Source organism: Montipora capricornis, chromosome 8, assembly GCF_036669925.1.
Source record: "Montipora capricornis isolate CH-2021 chromosome 8, ASM3666992v2, whole genome shotgun sequence".
NCBI lineage: Eukaryota > Metazoa > Cnidaria > Anthozoa > Scleractinia > Acroporidae > Montipora > Montipora capricornis.
This window is the reverse complement of record NC_090890.1, coordinates 44734522-44752021: the sequence shown is the minus strand read 5'-3', so window position 1 is coordinate 44752021 and position 17500 is coordinate 44734522. Positions and strand designations below refer to the sequence as shown.

General features: G+C 40.2%; 1 protein-coding gene across 3 annotated transcripts in view; it reads left to right on the top strand.

The window, feature by feature from the left end:
* Positions 1-1380: 1380 nt before the first annotated feature.
* Positions 1381-17500, top strand: part of LOC138060159 (atrial natriuretic peptide receptor 1-like) — a 72606-nt gene continuing 56486 nt past the window's right edge. The window contains exons 1-3 of one of the 3 annotated variants that reach the window (XM_068905881.1): positions 1570-1913; positions 2006-2071; positions 3757-3814. The gene's annotated coding sequence lies outside the window, so the exon portion shown is untranslated. Of the gene's footprint in view, positions 1914-1987; positions 2072-3756; positions 3815-17500 lie in introns of those variants that run through there. The other 2 variants (XM_068905880.1, XM_068905882.1) reach the window with 2 other exon arrangements.

Below are 17500 nucleotides of genomic sequence, written 5' to 3'. Positions count from 1 at the left end.
TTGATATTGATACTCTGTTCTCCAGTTCAAATTAGCCATGTTCTCTGCTTCCCCAAAACCCCTAGGAGTGCCTCTTTGATGTTGATTCTCGTATTGGCCTAATAGTAATTCACTGTAGAATTGCAAGACACAGCAAGTTCTTATTTGGGAGTGAGGGAAAAGTTTTGAATAAATTTTCGCACAATACAAGAAACAAAATTTGACTGCACCTTCTAGATCTTACTCTTTTCGGAAATGAATCAGCTTGTTTGCACCTATCTGGCGACCTGCGGGAGGGCAAGCTCTAGAAGCTCTTCCTTAGTGAGCCTTCCGCTAAAAAAACTTTCCAAGTCTGGCTTTCCGGTGTTAGGGGCCGAGGTTTTTGTGCAAAATTCATCAGCGGCCTCCTTGCAGCTTATAAAGGGATCGAGTTCCTTCGAGTAATGGTCAGTAAAAGGTTTGTAGTGCTTATACAAATTTTTGCAACTTGAAAATGTATGTTTACACGAAACACATATCAGCTTGACAATTTTTCTTTCCCGATACCCCATTTAAAATTCACGTGAACGCTATTAATAGAGGGCCAGAAAACCATTTAAAACATTTTGTGGCATTTTTTTCATCAACAAACTTGTGTTGTCGGCGAGCAGAATTCGAACGTAAGCTGTTGTGCTTTGGCTGTTATTTGTGCTTTTTCTAACTATTCTAAGACGAATTTAGGCTGGCATTTTCGAATCAAGTGTAAGAAGACAGCAAAACCATATTGATAATGTATTTAGTTGTACTGAATTCGCGAATAAACACTTTGGTAGCGTCCTTTCGACGGGATAGATCGACAAAAACCGAAATGCCCAGTTTCCGGTGAAAGGGCAAATGATTGACAGGATAGCACGGTTTTGACTGCCGCGCGCACTGCGGGCGCGGGTTCCGTATGCAAGGATAGTAGCAATCCCTACCTGAAGAGGGCTGGTTTGGCCAGCCGAAATATAGTACACCACTAAAATCAAATCTACGTTGTATCGGCTCTTGCTTAAAATATTTAGTTTTTTAACTTGTAATTACGCCGATCCGATCAATCCACTGATCCAACGTACACCGACAGGAAGATTGTCCACAGTTGCTTACGGGCCTTTAGGGGAAAACAGCGACGGTAGAAAAAATAAACAGCACTGAGACTAGTTTTAGATTTCGAATCTCCCTCCAAATTCTCATGGGGGTTTCCGGTGTGGTACTTCTTCATACTGCTTACGGACTCCCTTTCGGACTGCCACTGTTATGCAAGCGACCAATCAAAATATTGTTTCAGGGCTATTATCCTCGTGTCTTTCCGGGCGCTCATCCGCTGACCAAAAAGCCCGAGGACTCTGGGTAAGAGATTGGTGTCACGGCTGTACTGACAGATTCTGAACGTGCCCTAGTTTGCGCGGGCGAAACCTGTCGGAAGCTCTCCAAAACAATTCTTTTATCACTCCAACCTCCATAAATCCTCTATTTATATGAAAGAAAACCTTTCTACGGAATTTAATACGAATGACAATTGATCCAAAAAAATGGTGCTGACAGAAACAAGTCGAATTATTAACTCGTGGCGAAATGCAAAATGATAGAAAATAGAACGTTTTCTATTGATCGTATAATATCACCACAGGCTTTTAACCTTAGCCACTTCAAGGAAAAGCGCCAATCGAAATAAGATAGCTCGACGCTTTTCAGACCAATGAAGCACAAAATCATGCGAAACACCTACGTAGATGTAATATGATATCTCATCGAGGTATAAGCTACAATTATTGAAGTTTTGTCTCTTCAACGCCGTTGGCGACTGCTGGAGTCAACCTTTGCACTGTAAATAGAGTCAGCTCATTTTCATGGCGCTAGTTTGTCAAGGCAATGTCTTGGATAAATGGATCAAAACCGATTAGTACCGTCGAGCTGTACGTAAATATGTGTCCTTTGTGGCAACTTGGTTTTGCATTTGTCTATCCTGTAGGCGGTTAAATGATCTTCCTATCTTCTTCACCTTTAGGAGCCGAAGGACATTGATCACTAATTGCTCACATCACTCCGGTTCTAACACTGGTTCGATCAAAAGGTTAGTCGTTGAGTCACTCATGTATGGTTAACCTACCCCTTAACCGTAAATAATTTCTTTTATATGTCACGAATCTGCCGCAACTAATTTGAAACTTAAGGAATATGGCAGAGACTGAGCATGGTTCATCGATCGACAATGAAGGAAGGAACGGGTTACATCTTGTGACGTTACTTTACTTCAACAAATCTAAGAGAATGCACGAAAAGAGGCAAATTTAATTCGTAGCTGTTTTTATCTGTCTACACAATCCACGTGACCTGATGATTTCAATGTTATATAACATTTACAAGTCACTTGCGAGCGGCTCGACAGAGCGGCTCGTCAGTAGTACTGACGAGCCGCTCTGTCGAGCCGCTCTAAATACATTGGTTGAATTATTAATCATGTTAACTGATGATGAGTTGGCAGGTTTACAGTAATCCATTTTTATCCACCAACGTAAAGTTGGTTATCTTATTAGCAATGGATACAAAAATTTAACTCGTTTTTTATCAAGAGTGCCATATCATGCGAACACTTTGTTGCTATGAGGTTAATTTATTCAAAAGTTAATGGTGCGAATAGTTCAAAAGGAATTCTTAGAAGAAGGAAAATCAATAAAAATATATATAAAAGGACGCCCCGGCGGTGGACATAAAGTCACACCGTCGTTACTTCAGTCATCCTCGATAGCAAAACCATCCCTTTGTCATAAACCTCTTTGCTGACACTAGACCTTCTTATGTTTATTTAAAGACCTAATGACGTGTAACGATGGTCAAATGAACATACATTTTAGAGCCCGTTTAATTTGAAATAGCCGATCAAATTGCGTGCATTAAGCCTGTGAACATTGACCGCAACTGAAAGGATTACGTATAAATAATCCTTCCTGGTTTAGTGTCAAATACCTATGATATTAGTGAGGCGCAAAGAGTTCAAAAGAAAAACAAACACACAGACACTGTCGAAAATACAGCAAGTTGCAAGTACGCACGGTCCGCTTTGGAACCAATTACTTTGTGTGAACAATTAAATTTATTCTTTGTCGCTCATTTTTGTCTATCGCTGATTTTTGAGAATTAACAAAAAAAATATATACAAGTTATCATTCGTTTAGCAGTCTACATTGAAAACGAAAACATTCCTCGAGATGGCAAAACTAAACGACACCACAAACAGCGGCATTTTTGGAAAGCCCGCAATGAGCTCTAAGACCCTCTAAATTGACTTAATCTTGTCTAAAATCTGCAAAAGGAAAAAAAATCTAATTTTATCCTGTAGCAAAGAATGCTTGATAGAAAGTAGATATTCCACTTCTCTATCTTCGGAGTTGTTCGTGGCAAATTAAGGAAATATTTTTTACCTCGACGAAACGTTTGTCAAAACGTGAATGAATTCGAAGTGTTTAGATTTTTACAAATGTGAGTTGTCTTAAAAGCATATATATTTTGTGAGAAAGCCATGTGACTTTTCGTAAATCAAAATGGGAAAAAACGTCGAAACGTTACCTTGGCATTTTTGGCCATTCTACAGCGGAAATTTAGATCCCCTTTGCATTTTGAATTGTGATTAAAAAATCCTTGCGTATTGTTCCCACGTTGCGCATGCCCTTAGGGGTTGTGTGAATGGCACTGATTTCGTAAGAAAGCAACCAAATCGTCAGGAGAATACATCGCACTGCGGTGACTTTGACTTTGCAGAACCACGGTAAATGTTTGATGTTGCGGGCATGCTCAGGAGGCCATGAAAGGGCCACTGGTATGTTATATTACATTAAGCAATGCAAGAGCCCATTATTCTAACATAATCGAGGGAAACGCTCAAAATATTATTGACATCGGAACAGCGACCTTGGAATACCAAGGCAGAAATCATTGCTACTGTACTCTTTATTCAGTGTTGATTAAGGAAATCGTCGTACATTTGGAGTTTTTGGGAGGATAAATTATCATCGCTAAGCGTTAGCGTATTTATTATTCCATTCCTGGTGAGTCGAAGTTTTTTATTCTCCAGGTCCAATTAATTAATTTTAGCTATATTTAATATGTTCCTGCGGCGTTTGCCGTCTCTCTAAGAAAATGCAAGTCTACCACATTTATGAATAAATTACTTTAGTGGCTGCAACAAAGGGAGCGAAGACTTTTATAAGAGTCCTTAGAACAAATACTTGTGTTTATCATCAATTCAGTTAACACCGTAAAGCTGGCGCGCCTGTCGGAATTATGAAATCCTTCCTACACACTTTAAAATTCCGTGGTTACGATCCTTTCATCACTGAAAGGAAGTCCATCGATTTGGATATGTATTCAAATTCATTGTTTACTTTGTGTATTTTGAAGGATCCACGAGTTGTTAAAGAATTAAGTATACATGCACTTTGTGTTCGAACCAGCTGGCGCGACATGGGGCGATAATTGCCCGATTTTTGTTGCTAAATACCTGTTCGGTGAAGCGGCTGGCTTGATTACGTTTTTTGGGGATCCTGTCCATAGCAAATTTGACAGTTTTTACAGGTGACTTCTTTGAATACAGATGATCAAAGTTTAATACGAAACGAAATGTGACACTGCATGAAGAGCAAGGGTAATGGCCAACCACTGCTCAATGTAAAACATCATGGTGGGAAACGTAAATTGGTAGAACGGAAATCGTCATTGGAAGTGAATGGCGGGCCAATTCATTAGACTTTGTATACGAATGATATTGGTAAAGAGCACGTTTCATTTTACAGTCAAGTACCATTATTTCAAATTCAAGCTTGTTGAGTTCCAAAAATAGTCCCCATTATTATTTGCTTTATCTTCAAGTATTTGTACAGCTTTGTACACACTCGTGCATTCCCGCTAAAAGGGCGAGTATCATGTGTTAAACATCCGTATGCAATGCTGAATCCAACACATTGCATCCTACTTTACCACCACTATCCATGTTGCGCGAAATGCACGATATTGCATGACACTGCATTCATGGCCATTGTGTTTCCTTTAAAAAATTTCTATCACCATCGTTTATTAATTGTTTTTAGTTGTAAGCAATCGGGACCTTTGAGTTATGGTAAGTGCTTTCCGTTGTGGGATCAGAACGAAATGCATTTAAACAGAGTCAACCCTGTATTTTAGATCTGAAGCCTGAGATAAAGGTTGCTTCGGTAAGTACAGAAATCATCGCTTTGGCAAACATTTTGATAATTGGCATTATATCATACGGTTGTATGACCTTGGACCAACATTTTTCGTTCGAGGAATCTTGGTACGTTTTGTTTCATGTCCAAAATGGCCGACAATGTTGCATCGTTTATTGAGTTGGTGACAAATGTTTCGTTTGGGAAGCATATCCTCATATGCTAGCGACTTTGCTATAAACTAAACAGTGGTCACACCTGAGTGAATCAGTTTGGTGTTAAGTTTAACGGTGTCACGCGCATTCCAACCAAATGCTTCAAAAATGCTGGTTCTTCGAGATGATTTAATCTAGATGCATTGCAGAAACAATTTGTATGTTGTGTGGAGGTTGTGTTGGCTTTGAAGTTTATGGTCGCGTTTACATGTTCTATTGATCCTACTTTTATTGCTGGCAGAGGTTTCAGAATGCGAGGACCGTGAGGGAAAGTAGTATCTGTCTGAAGAAAAAAAATCTTCTTTTACGTATTGATTATTTAGAAAGAAAGTGGGGTTTTAGCGATTGGGTGCTTCAGGTGGTGTGATAATTCCACTTAAAATGATGAACAGTAACGTTTAATTTGACGATTCATTGTATTTTGAACACTCGGTATAAATCGTAATGTTCCTTGTTCTTTCGACATTAAACTAACGACGTTTTTGGCTACGTTGTCTATTCAGGCACATGAATGATGTACAAGTCAATGTTGTGGCAAAATCGAAACAACAACGGTACACCTTCTTTGAATGAACGGTTATAATGTGTTGTAGAGGTGATTGAATTTCGCAATAAACTTGTACAATGGGCCATTTCCGAGTTGCTGTTTGTCTCGGTTTCGAAATGAGTCTTGGTGCTCAACTATTGTAAGGGAAATGAGTTTGATTTGCATAAGAATACGCAACTCATTTCCATTTTAATTGTTGTGCACCAGGACTCGCTTTGAAGCTGCGGCATGTAGCAACTCGGAAATGGGCTATTCAACATTTTGATATACTTTGGACCTTTAGCGAACAATAACATTTCGTAGCTTGGCATTTTGACATCTAGGTTGACTGAAAAACGTTTTTGTGGCGTGATCAATCAAGGTAAGGGTAAAGGTAAAGGTAAAGGTAAAGGTACACCTTATTTAACGTCGGTAATTCCTTTACCCTCTCGAGGGTATTCTCCCAGGAAGCCGACGGTGCGCTTATTTTATCCCACTCTTTCCATCAGTGCTCCGTTTTAAGGGTATTTATAGCGACACTGAAAGGAAAGAAGTCGGAAGAAGGATGTTGTTGTGCCCGATCTAGTCGGTAAATAACTAAGGATTACAACGGATTGAACCTTAAATGATAGCTTTATTCCGCATAGACGACTCGTGGTCCTTAACAACAACAGTCAGGCGCCATGTCCTACTAAGGGGGAATCTGGGTCCAATACACTACATCCCTCCCCATTTGGATAGAAAACAACATCTAGTAGAAGAAGAAACAAAGTAACAATTGATCCAATAAGCATAAACGTGGACTAGCAACAAAGTCAACAATGTCTCTGAGGTTTCATTGTATCTAGATTTAAGTACAATAGTCTTTGAGATAGCTTGGGGCCACTCTATATCTCTGGGACCTCCTACGTGGAACGTCAGGCTCAACAACCTTTGACTCCGATGTCACCACACTCTGCTGCAGGGTTGGTTTATCCTGCTTGTGGGGCTCTCCAGTCATCACCACTTCCGGCATACTTGGTGTATCATTATGTGTATTACCGTTGTCTAGCAGTTTCTTTATATGAGATGTATTTCGAGAGTATTGGGCTCCTTCTGGAGATTGCACGATTGCTTCTTGTTCAACATGTACATCGCTCAGCTCAGGGAACTTGGTGCGTATTTTACGTTCTACCTTGTTGGGTGAGGTAGGCTTCTGTACGCTGCAAGATAAACATTCAGCTCTTTCTTCCTGACCTTCTTTTCAGCATTTGCGGTTTTTAGCCTTTTCAGGAGTAATTAAAAGCTATTTTGGTGCTCAACTCCTCCATTTGCCTGGGGCCATTTTGCTGTTACTCTGTGGTGTCTGATTCCCTGCTGCTCCATGTACTCTGAAAACTCTGTTGCTATGAACTGCGGGCCGTTGTCAGATGTCAGGCTCTCAGGTAGACCATGTCTTGCAAATATCTCTTCTAGACTCGAGATGACTTTAGAGGCAACTGTTGATCTCATGATGTCTATCTCGTAGTTGCGACTATAGTAGTCCACGACGACCAGACTGGATTCACCAGTGGGGAGTAGTCCGAGCAGATCAATTGCCAAATCTCTCCATGGTTCAGTCGGCAATGCTGTGTTCCTGATAGTCTCTGGTGGGCTGGGACGGCTGACTAACTGACATCCATAGCAGGTTTTGCAGTGCTTTTCAGCGTCCTTTTCCATCCCGGGCCACCCCGCAACTTCCGGTTGGCTCCCACGATGCCCAGATGACCTTCGTGAGCGAGGGACAACACCCTGGGTCTGAGTTTCTTCGGGATAACGATCCGTGTCCCTCTTAGTATCAACTGACCAATGCTGCACAGCTCACTACTACATGGAAGATATTTCTTGTAAGCTAGCTGATCCCACGGTTTTCCGTCGATTGCTGAGGCTTCCTCCTCTTCCCGTGTATTCGTAGCGCAGGGGGTCGCATTTATGGCTACAACTCTGACATATTCTTCGGCTTCAGCTGAGTGACTGCTGCTGGTTTCGAGATTTCCCACTAGCCTTGAGAGAGAGTCAGCAATGTTGCTCGGCCCAGGCTCATACTTGACCTTGAATTTGTATGGCTGCATTCGTAACACCCATCTTTCAATGCGTGCGCAGAGTTTTGACCTTGGGCCGTAAATAACTTCTAGCAGCTTGTAATCTGTAACAAGATCAAATGGCACACCATACACATAGGGATAGAACTTTTCGCAGGCCCATACGAGCGCCAGCGCCTCTTTCTCTGTCTGCGAATATCTCCTTTCGTCGTCTGTCAAACTACGACTTGCATAGCAGATGACTCTTGGTCCATTCTTCTGCTTTTGGGTCAGTACCGCTCCCAGTCCAACTGGGCAATCACTTGGGTTGGGGCATCCTTGTGCCGAAGTACCTTAAGGACGGTGCCTACTATTGTTATTGCGCATACATTCTGCGCATCTCGAGATACTCGGATTTCCTATCGCCGATGCTTACTAATACAGGGATATTTTTGCGCGGTTTAAAACTATCCGGAGAAAGTACATCTTAGTAAGTACTCTTGGTATCCAAAAAGAAAATTGGGGGTAACCATGCATTTTTGAGAGATAATTAAGCTTTCATTTGAGAAAGAACGCCATACATTGCTTTGTATTTTAAAGTTTTTTACAAATATTATTCATGAATTATCTTTGAAAAATGCGTGGTTACCCCCAATTTTATTTTTGGATTTCAATGCAACTTGTCAAGATCTACATTTCCTGCATTATCACACACCGGGGAAAAATATCTTTAATTAGTAGGCACCGTCCTTAAAGTCTCAGCATGAGCCATTCGCTCTTTTAGCTCCTGAAAGGCCTTCTTCTGTTCACCTTCAAACACAAAGGGAGTTCCTGACCTTGTCAGGCGACGTAAGGGCTCAGAGACCGTTGCCAGGTCGAAAACTTCGGGTTTCTGATACCGTCCGAAATTCTCGCGCGTCTTTCACGGCTTTGACTTTTTCTTCTGTACAGCTGACCCCGTTCCCGGACAATACCATGCCAAAGAATGTGAGCTTATCCATGCTAAACTGGCACTTTTCTGCATTGAGGTTCAGTCCACGTTCCTTTAGTCTCACGATGACTTTCTCCAGCCGCAGATCGTGCTCTTCCTGGTCTTTACAATGTACGATGATGTCATCTGAAATGTTCTCTTGCCCTTCTATACCCGCAAGTGCCGTCTGGATCTCGTACTGATACTGTTCGAAAGCCGAGTTAACACCAAACAATAGTCTCTTGTATCTGAACAGACCGCAATGGGTAGGGAGCGTTGTGATATCTCGGGATTCTGGGGAAAAATCAAGCTGGTGGTATCCCCACCTAAGGTCAAGTTTCGAGAATACCTTGCTGCCACTTATGCTCTGGGTAATCTCATTAACAGTAGGGATCGGGTGTCGGGTTCTCCGTATTGCCTCGTTCGCCCTTTGCATGTTAGTGCAAAGATGGATGTCACCCCTAGACTTGGGACAACAACAATTGGGTTAACCCATGATGTGGGCCCATGTGCGGGTTCAATAATGTCTAGTTCAATGAGTTCTTTAATCTTTTCTTCCAACTTTGGTCTCATGCTGAACGGAGTCCTCCGCATCGGCTGTGCTACTGGCTTCACATTGGGGTCGATGTGGAGTTGTACTGCTCGGTCTTTCAACTTTCCAACGCCGCTGAAAACGTTTGGGTACTTCTGTTGCAGGGTCCCACCAATGGTCTTTGGTTCTGCACTTACTGCAGCGATGCCTATCCCTATTTTCAATTCGGCCTAGACTAGTTGCAGTGTCCATCCCTAGAAGGGGGTCTCCTTCACCATTGATCACACAAAACTTAGCACTAGTGGTGTTGCTTTCTGCAGAGACTTCACAGGAGAATGCTCCTATCACATCAAGTGGTGTCTGAGATGCATAGGCATAAGGTTTCCTACTCGAGCGAGCTGATTCACACTTCACTTTGTTTTTCTTCAACCACTCCCATGTTTTCTTGTCAATGATGTTAGTGCTTGCTCCAGAATCTATGATCATGTTCAGCTTACAACCTCCAACGGTTACTTCAATTTTCTTGTCATTCCTACCTCCTACCGTAAAAGCGTACACTGGTTCCTCTTCTTCTTTGTGGCAACCAACCATATTTGCAGCACCTCCCTCTGGGCTCCTGTGGCCTTTGGTTTGCTTTTGCCTTTCCTCCTCACCTTTCTGCTTTGTCTTGCACTGGTCTTGAAAATGTCCTTCCAGCCCACATCGATGACAGAATTGACTTCTTGCTGGACAGTTGGAATCTCGACCGAGATATCCGGTCATACCACATCGGTAACAAGTTTTCTCATGGCCTGTCTTGGTACCTCGTGACTGATTTATCTTGCCACGGCCTCTGTTTGTTCCCTCTATGCGGTTTGCACTAGCTGAATTCTCTACATTTTCTTCTATGGTCATTGCAGCAAGCTGTGTGTCAACTTTTTGGCAGTTCTCGGCTATTTCAAGCGCTCTAGCTAAAGTGAGGCCTTGACGTTCTTCCAGGAGTTTCGCTTGATGTACGTGCTGTTGCACTTGCAGAGGATTTCATCACGAATTTGGTTATCTGTGTCGTCGCCATAGTCACAATCTTTCGATGCTCGTCTGAGTCTGGTTGCAAACTGTCGGATTGTTTCCCCTGGTGCTTGAATTAGCTGTCTGAAACAGTGACTAGCATACGTAGTGTCGACTTTGGGAGCGAAGTATGCGTTCAGTGCATCGACCGCTTTCCGGTAATCCTTCACATCTCCCGTGTCTGGCAGGGTAAGGAAGATATCTTGAACGTCGGGTCCCGCGAGATGGAGCATTAGTGCACGTCTCCTCTGCCTGTTGTTCGCGTTGTCCTCATTTAGAATTACCCCTGTGCCGTCTGCAAATAGTCTGTTTTGGTCCCCATGGCAGTCGAATGTTTTGATGTGGTTTCGTTCATTATCGTCCATGGTCTTATTTATCCTCGTCGCCAATGTTATGCCCGATTTAGTCGGTAAATAACTAAGGATTACAACGGATTGAACCTTAAATGATAGCTTTATTCCGCATAGACGACTCGTGGTCCTTAACAACAACAGTCAGGCGTTCCATGCGCTACTAAGGGGAAATCTGGGTCCCAATACACTACAGATGTGAGATCCGGGGATTGAACTCGGGACCTCTTGCACCAAGACCGCGCACTTTCGAAAGCCCGGAAGTGACGACACGTTAGAGGGTCGCCATGCTGCGATCGAAAAGGAAAACAAAAAATACATATGTTCCTTCCGACATGTCTGCTTATCATGATATATCATAGAAGATAGAAGGAGATTTGTCATTTCCTTCAGTAATTTTTGACGGGATGGCGTCTAAGCTAAAGTTTTCATTTTGTTTGAACTTTGGCGGTCTCTCTTCGCGTACGACAGGCATAACGTTTGTTGCTACTTTCTCTTTACTTTTCAATTAGAAAGAGCAGTGTAATAAGAAGCCCTTTGGATAGTCTGTTACGACTGCCAGTGATTGATGTTTTTTTGTCACAAAACTCGTGTTTCAAGTTTTTTCTTTGTGAAGAATCTGATTTTTTTTTCTGTGTTTGAATCCAAAAATGAGATGATATTTCTGGGAAGGCATTTGTCGGTCTTGAGTCTGTTTTTCTCTAGCGATGCATTAGCCAAGCTTGAGCAACCTACGCTGACTCACTGACGTTCGATTAATAACACCTGTTGTTAGAACAAAAAGCATTAATTAACAACAAGGTGTCTGCATGCCACTTTCGCTTCTGTTCATATGTCAGCAGGCCTCATTGGTGAGAGACGACTGTGACGTTTGGAGGGAAAAAGAGCCTCGTTTAGCCATCGCTGTGTATCCGGCGATTTCAGTGAACCATAATATGTTCACTCACCAAGGTTTTGGACCCCCCAATGTGATATGTTCACCATTACTGTTGGCTGTTCCTGTTTTCAAAGTATGCTAATTATACTTACGTGGCTATTTTGCGAAGGGGTGAATGTGTTTTAAGCCATACTCATGAGTTCTTTGAGACTGACGGTGATGCTCTGGAAATTGCAATTTTTACAGTGTGCAATATTCTATTTCCTAATTTCACTTGTCATTTATAACACTTGGCAAACTGGATACTGATAACGAAGATTATTGTAAGTATTTAATGTGTAAAGTTCGTTGACTTTCATGTAGCGATTGACTAATTAAAATTCATACATCCACGAACAAAAAATCGTATTTTTCATACCGTTTATGTAATCACAATTCAACAAAAACTAGTTCTAAAACAGGGAATGGGGAACGGGGAATATCTAAAATATTAATAGGGAATCTCTAAAAGGGGGAATTACTAAAATAGGGAATCTCTAAAAAGGGGGAATTACTAAAATGGGGAATCTTCAAGACCGGGAAAATTAAGAGAGATCTGATCTGTTGATTTTAATCACAAGCTCCGTTTTAACAGTGCATTGTTGATTGTTGAACCGCTGGTACAATTCTCACAGAAATGCCGGCTGTTAAAATATCAACGAAACAGTGTTTCTATCGTAATCAAAACACCTTGCAATTTTTATTTTAGAATTTGATGACGTCACTGTGAAAACCATATATTGTAATGTACTGAGCAAGCTGGGAAATTCTAAATTTTGGTATTTCTAAATGTCTATTTAGTGGCGAAGGTTTTGTATAAATGATCATTTGAAGATAGACATGGCGTACGTAATGACGTGTTATTTTATTTATTTATTTATTATATATATTTTTTTATTGTTGTGATTCACACTACGTAAAACACTGGTACATCTACTTACACAATTTACAACTACTAAAATCCATTATATTACCATCAAAACTATTTAACAATTGAATTGCTTACGCACTACTTACAATACAATGCACTTACAATTACAGGTGCTACTTACAATAATACAATTGCAATACTTACTCTACAAAACAATATGATCACTTTTTAAACTTGCAATACCAATTATACACTAATTACAAAATAATACGATTACAGGTGCTAATTATATTCATATTCTGACATCAAAACAATGAGCAACAAAATAAAAGATACATGCATGTTAAAAATATATAAATAAATAAATAAAAAATAAATAAATAAATAAATAATATTGGAGTGAGTACCCATTTCTTTTCAAAGAAGATGTTTTTGTTGATCTTTTTGTTATTGCAAAATAGTTTGCACGCGAGCTACAAATAATCATGCAAATTCAAACAGTTAGTCAAATCAGATGACATAGTTTCTTGTCGTATCGGGCTGGTAGTCGACGGCTTATTCTATAATCGTTTTCACACCGACTTACGAGTAAACAAACATGTGACTTAATATAAACAATAAGATTCGTTTTTCTTTTATTCGCCAGGACAGATTCAATCCAAACCCTCCAAATAGCTTTATAAACGGGCTGATTTTCGTCGACTCAAAACTTCACAGTCGAAAAGAAGTCAATGACGTTGACTGACATTTCGCCGACAACCTGAAGCGAAAGTTGTCGAGACACCAGTCATTCACTTTACCTTGAACTTAAATAACGCAGTAATGAACTTAACCATTGAGAGGAAACAGGGAAGAAACAGGAAAATGGAAGGTTCGGCTTCTTATACGTGGATGTCGCAGTGACAAGAATGACAAGATTAAAAGTCTCTTGTTCTCCCTTACGGTTTTCACGGCAAAGTCCGCCATTTTGAAACGGTTCAGTGGTCGAAATCAGCAGCTCATGACCTTGACGCGTTCATTGCTGGGGTTTTTTGAGTTTAAAAATTTCGTTATTCGTATGTTACTTAGCTCGTACATTTTCCCGCGCTTGCAGCTTCGATGTTATTTGTTTCCTTATTTGGGAATACAGTTGGTGTTCCTAAAATCCCCAACTTTGTTCCAAGGAAAAGAGTTGTAAGTTACACGCTTCAAGGTCATGTGCTTCTGTCGAAGTACAGTATTTGTATGACCATCTCGACGCGACAGAACTTACGTAATAGGGAGCTTAAGAACGTGCGTTTTTGAGACTCGGAAGGCAACCGGAAGTGAGCTGTTTTCACTTTTAACTTGTATTCACACAACCAAATTTAAATCGATAAGTATCTTTTCACTATTATATACCCTAAGTTTAAAAATCTGGGAGAGATCGCTATCCTGGCGTGCAAAATATTCACTTCCGTTTGCCGTCCGCGTCTCAAAAACGCGCGTGCTTAAGCTCCCTAATAGGAGAGACGCAGACAGCGACCGGAAGTGAGTTGTTTTCCCCTTTAACTTGACTTCACACAACAACATTTACATTGCTAAGTGTCTTTTGTTCATTAGAGATGATTAGTCTAAAAATATGCGAGACACCACTGCCCTGGCACGCGAAATGTTCTCTTCCGGTTGCCGTCCGCGTCTTAAAAACGCGGGTGCTTAAGCTCCCTAATATTTGAAGTGCGCTCATAGATAATATAGAAGGTCAAGCATTTTTGTGCAAAGCTATGGTAGATTAGGGAAGATATCGTTGACGTCACCTATTGTTATTAAAGTGCCAAACAGAACCTCATTGGCTGTCAAAACAAATGGTCTTTCGTTCCCGCGGTTGGCACATTTGAATAACAAAAGCAATGTTTGTAAAAAGATATCTCCCCTATTTGTTCTCCAGTTATTTTTCTACTCGTTCTGTCAAGCTACCTTTCACCTTCGGAAGCCTACGAAGTCTGTGAAAGTCTGTTAAACTTCAAATGATTGCTGAATACTTAATGTAAGTCACCATTACGGTAGGCATTTAACTATGGAATCACTGTCCTTCGGCAGATGTTTTTAGAACAAAAGGAACGTAATGTGTTTAAAAAAATAGAGACTTATTCTAGGTTGTTAAGATTCGACAAAGCGCAACTGCTCGACATTATTCTGTCAGACAAACTGCACAACCGGAAAGTTGCGCATGGCTTATTCACACTAACACAAAAGGGTTTAAGTCAACTGGACTTAACAAAATGATAAAATCAGCTTCAGAACCCGAAAGGATTGGCGTAGACATTATGTATCTATGCTTTAAATATTATTATCAAAGGACTAAAAATAAGTATGTTTGTCACCTTAAAAAAAAATATTACCTTAAGGGCTATTTCACACAGAATGTCTGTAAAATCTAGTTGTTCCTCCTTGGGAAGAAAAAGGAAATAAATAAATAAATATATATATATATATATAAAAACAAAGAAATGGAAATAAGAAACCATATTTTCAAAGACATCTGCGATCTCAATTGAACACCAATGTATGACTGTTTCGACGTTTGAATACGTTTTGTAATACGTTTTATGTAAATGAAAAAAGGGATGAAAGCTGAGTTAACTGAAAAGATGTTGTTTTTATTGGTTTAGTAGTATAATACATTAAAAGACCCTAAATTGATCGTTTATAGTCATACGACGCGAAAATTAGTTTGGGGAGTTAGTTTAATAATATACCATATGCTAATTTAGACCAACATGGTGTGGTGTAATTTTAAAGTTTAAAGCATTCATTTGACAATGACGTCGATTTTTCCATTTTTATTCAGCGAAGGGCTTGTGGTAGGCGCTGGCAAGCTGTTCATTATTGTCAAAGGGTAAAGGGTGAAACAAAGACGCTCGAGAATTTAAGTGAAAGGTCAGTGGTGCTCAGATAAACGTATCCGCTCCGGGTGATGTATAACTGATGTATATTATTAATCCGGTCGAAGTGCGAATTTGAAGTCTATCTTACCGCATAGGGTCGAAGGTGTTGTGATAAATAATGCTGAATATGTGATATCGTCAATATTATACTTCCCAATCCCTTTACTAATCGATTTCTCGTCGCATTCTCGCGATTCGGTGGTTTAACCGAACCCATCCGTTTTCATTCAGCTATTTTGAGAAACAAGAAGTCGACGAGATCGACAGCAACAGTGAACAGCTTTTTACTAAAGAGCGAAAAGAATTGCTGTCAGTGCTACAAGCTCTTATGCACTAATGCGATGTACATTCCTTGCCAACCACCTGAAATAACCAAATTGAGGTTACGTGGTGGACGTAAACACCTGACGATATAATTTCAATTTTCTCTATTAACCGTTCATGCCATTGAAAACCACTTGGCGTCTTGTATGTTGTTGCTATCCAATTCTTTACTCGAGCATTTCTTGAAATAGTTTCTTAAAATGATTGCAACAACGAAAAGACATGGTTTTAGATCACGATGTTCTCGCAGCCGTCCGGCGTTCTTTTACTAAGCTCGGTGGTAGATTTATCTTTAATCCATAACTTCAAAACTTGGTTCACAAATTGTAAGCCTTTTCGTTCCATTCTCAAGGCCGAATTCGTATAAGACTGAGTTCTTCAGTTGTACTAGATAAGACAATTTCCTAGCGATCGTATTCATTGGAAAATGGTATATGAATCACCCATTCGTAGTCGTAGAAGATTTGTATGTTCTGTGTTGTTGACCTTCACTAAACAGTTCATTCCAAGCACAAATAATAGATTTCATTTGCAAATTGCCACTGTTTTCCAGATGCAGTCGCTGGTTTCAAAAGTGAACAGCTTTTGATATTAACTTATTCAGGACAAAATATTTTCTGCCAACTGAGCCACGAATTGACGATCGTTAGCAAAAAGGAGTTTCATGTCATTCACTTTAAAAGAGAAATCGAGGAGCTGCCAAGCAGTTGTTAAGAATGGGAGAATGAAAGCTATTTATTTGAAGGTTTGAACTTATGTTTGCAAGATAAATACCCGACATTCTCTGACTTTACAAGACGTTTTCTTTATGAGTGTATTTTTCTTTTAATTTTTCGCACGGATTTCTTAATATTCAAGATCACCTAGACAGTAAAAGATGAGCGTTGGATGTTTCGGTTTAATAACACGCTGCTGTATTGAACACTGAGGTAGAATTGCTGAAAATTAAAGATGTTTTAAACTGACTTTTTTTGTGGTCGACACTGAGGAAGGAGAAGAAGAAGATAACTTTGTTTAACGAGGGTAAAACACTTTACAGTAAAAACTGATAAACTAGTGGCCCCACTATACTATACATTAAAATGTACTAAATAAACTGATTAATGACTAAAAAGTAGAATAGAGATGACTTAAGAAATGGAAGAAGGAAAGAAGAAATGGTTGAGGTCCGTCTTCTGATTATTAAGATAATTTACATACATTTTCTTAAAAAGCCTCAATGTGATCAGTCTGAATAGATGTGTAATATTAACAGGAGCGAGCTTATTCCACTCTTTCACTGCCGCCACTGCTAAGGTCCTTCCCTACCTGTGTTTCGCGCGAGTATTTTTGAGCATCTTAGGGTTATGCTACACCACGCTCAGACTGCCTCGTAGAAAGATCATTTAATCCATGTCAGTTGTGAAGGGACAGATACTCAGGGGATTTGGCCATTAAGGCATTAAAACATTTCAGAGAAAGTGCCTCGCGTGGGGACCTCGCGTCCCGTTCGAACCTCCCTTTGGGTCTTCGTAAATGTATCATCGTATTAAGTGCTACTGTTGTGTGTGTTTTTATTTTTGAACTCAACCACAATAAAGCTGTTATAAAAACTAAATAAAAAAAATACACACTAGGCATAACTTGA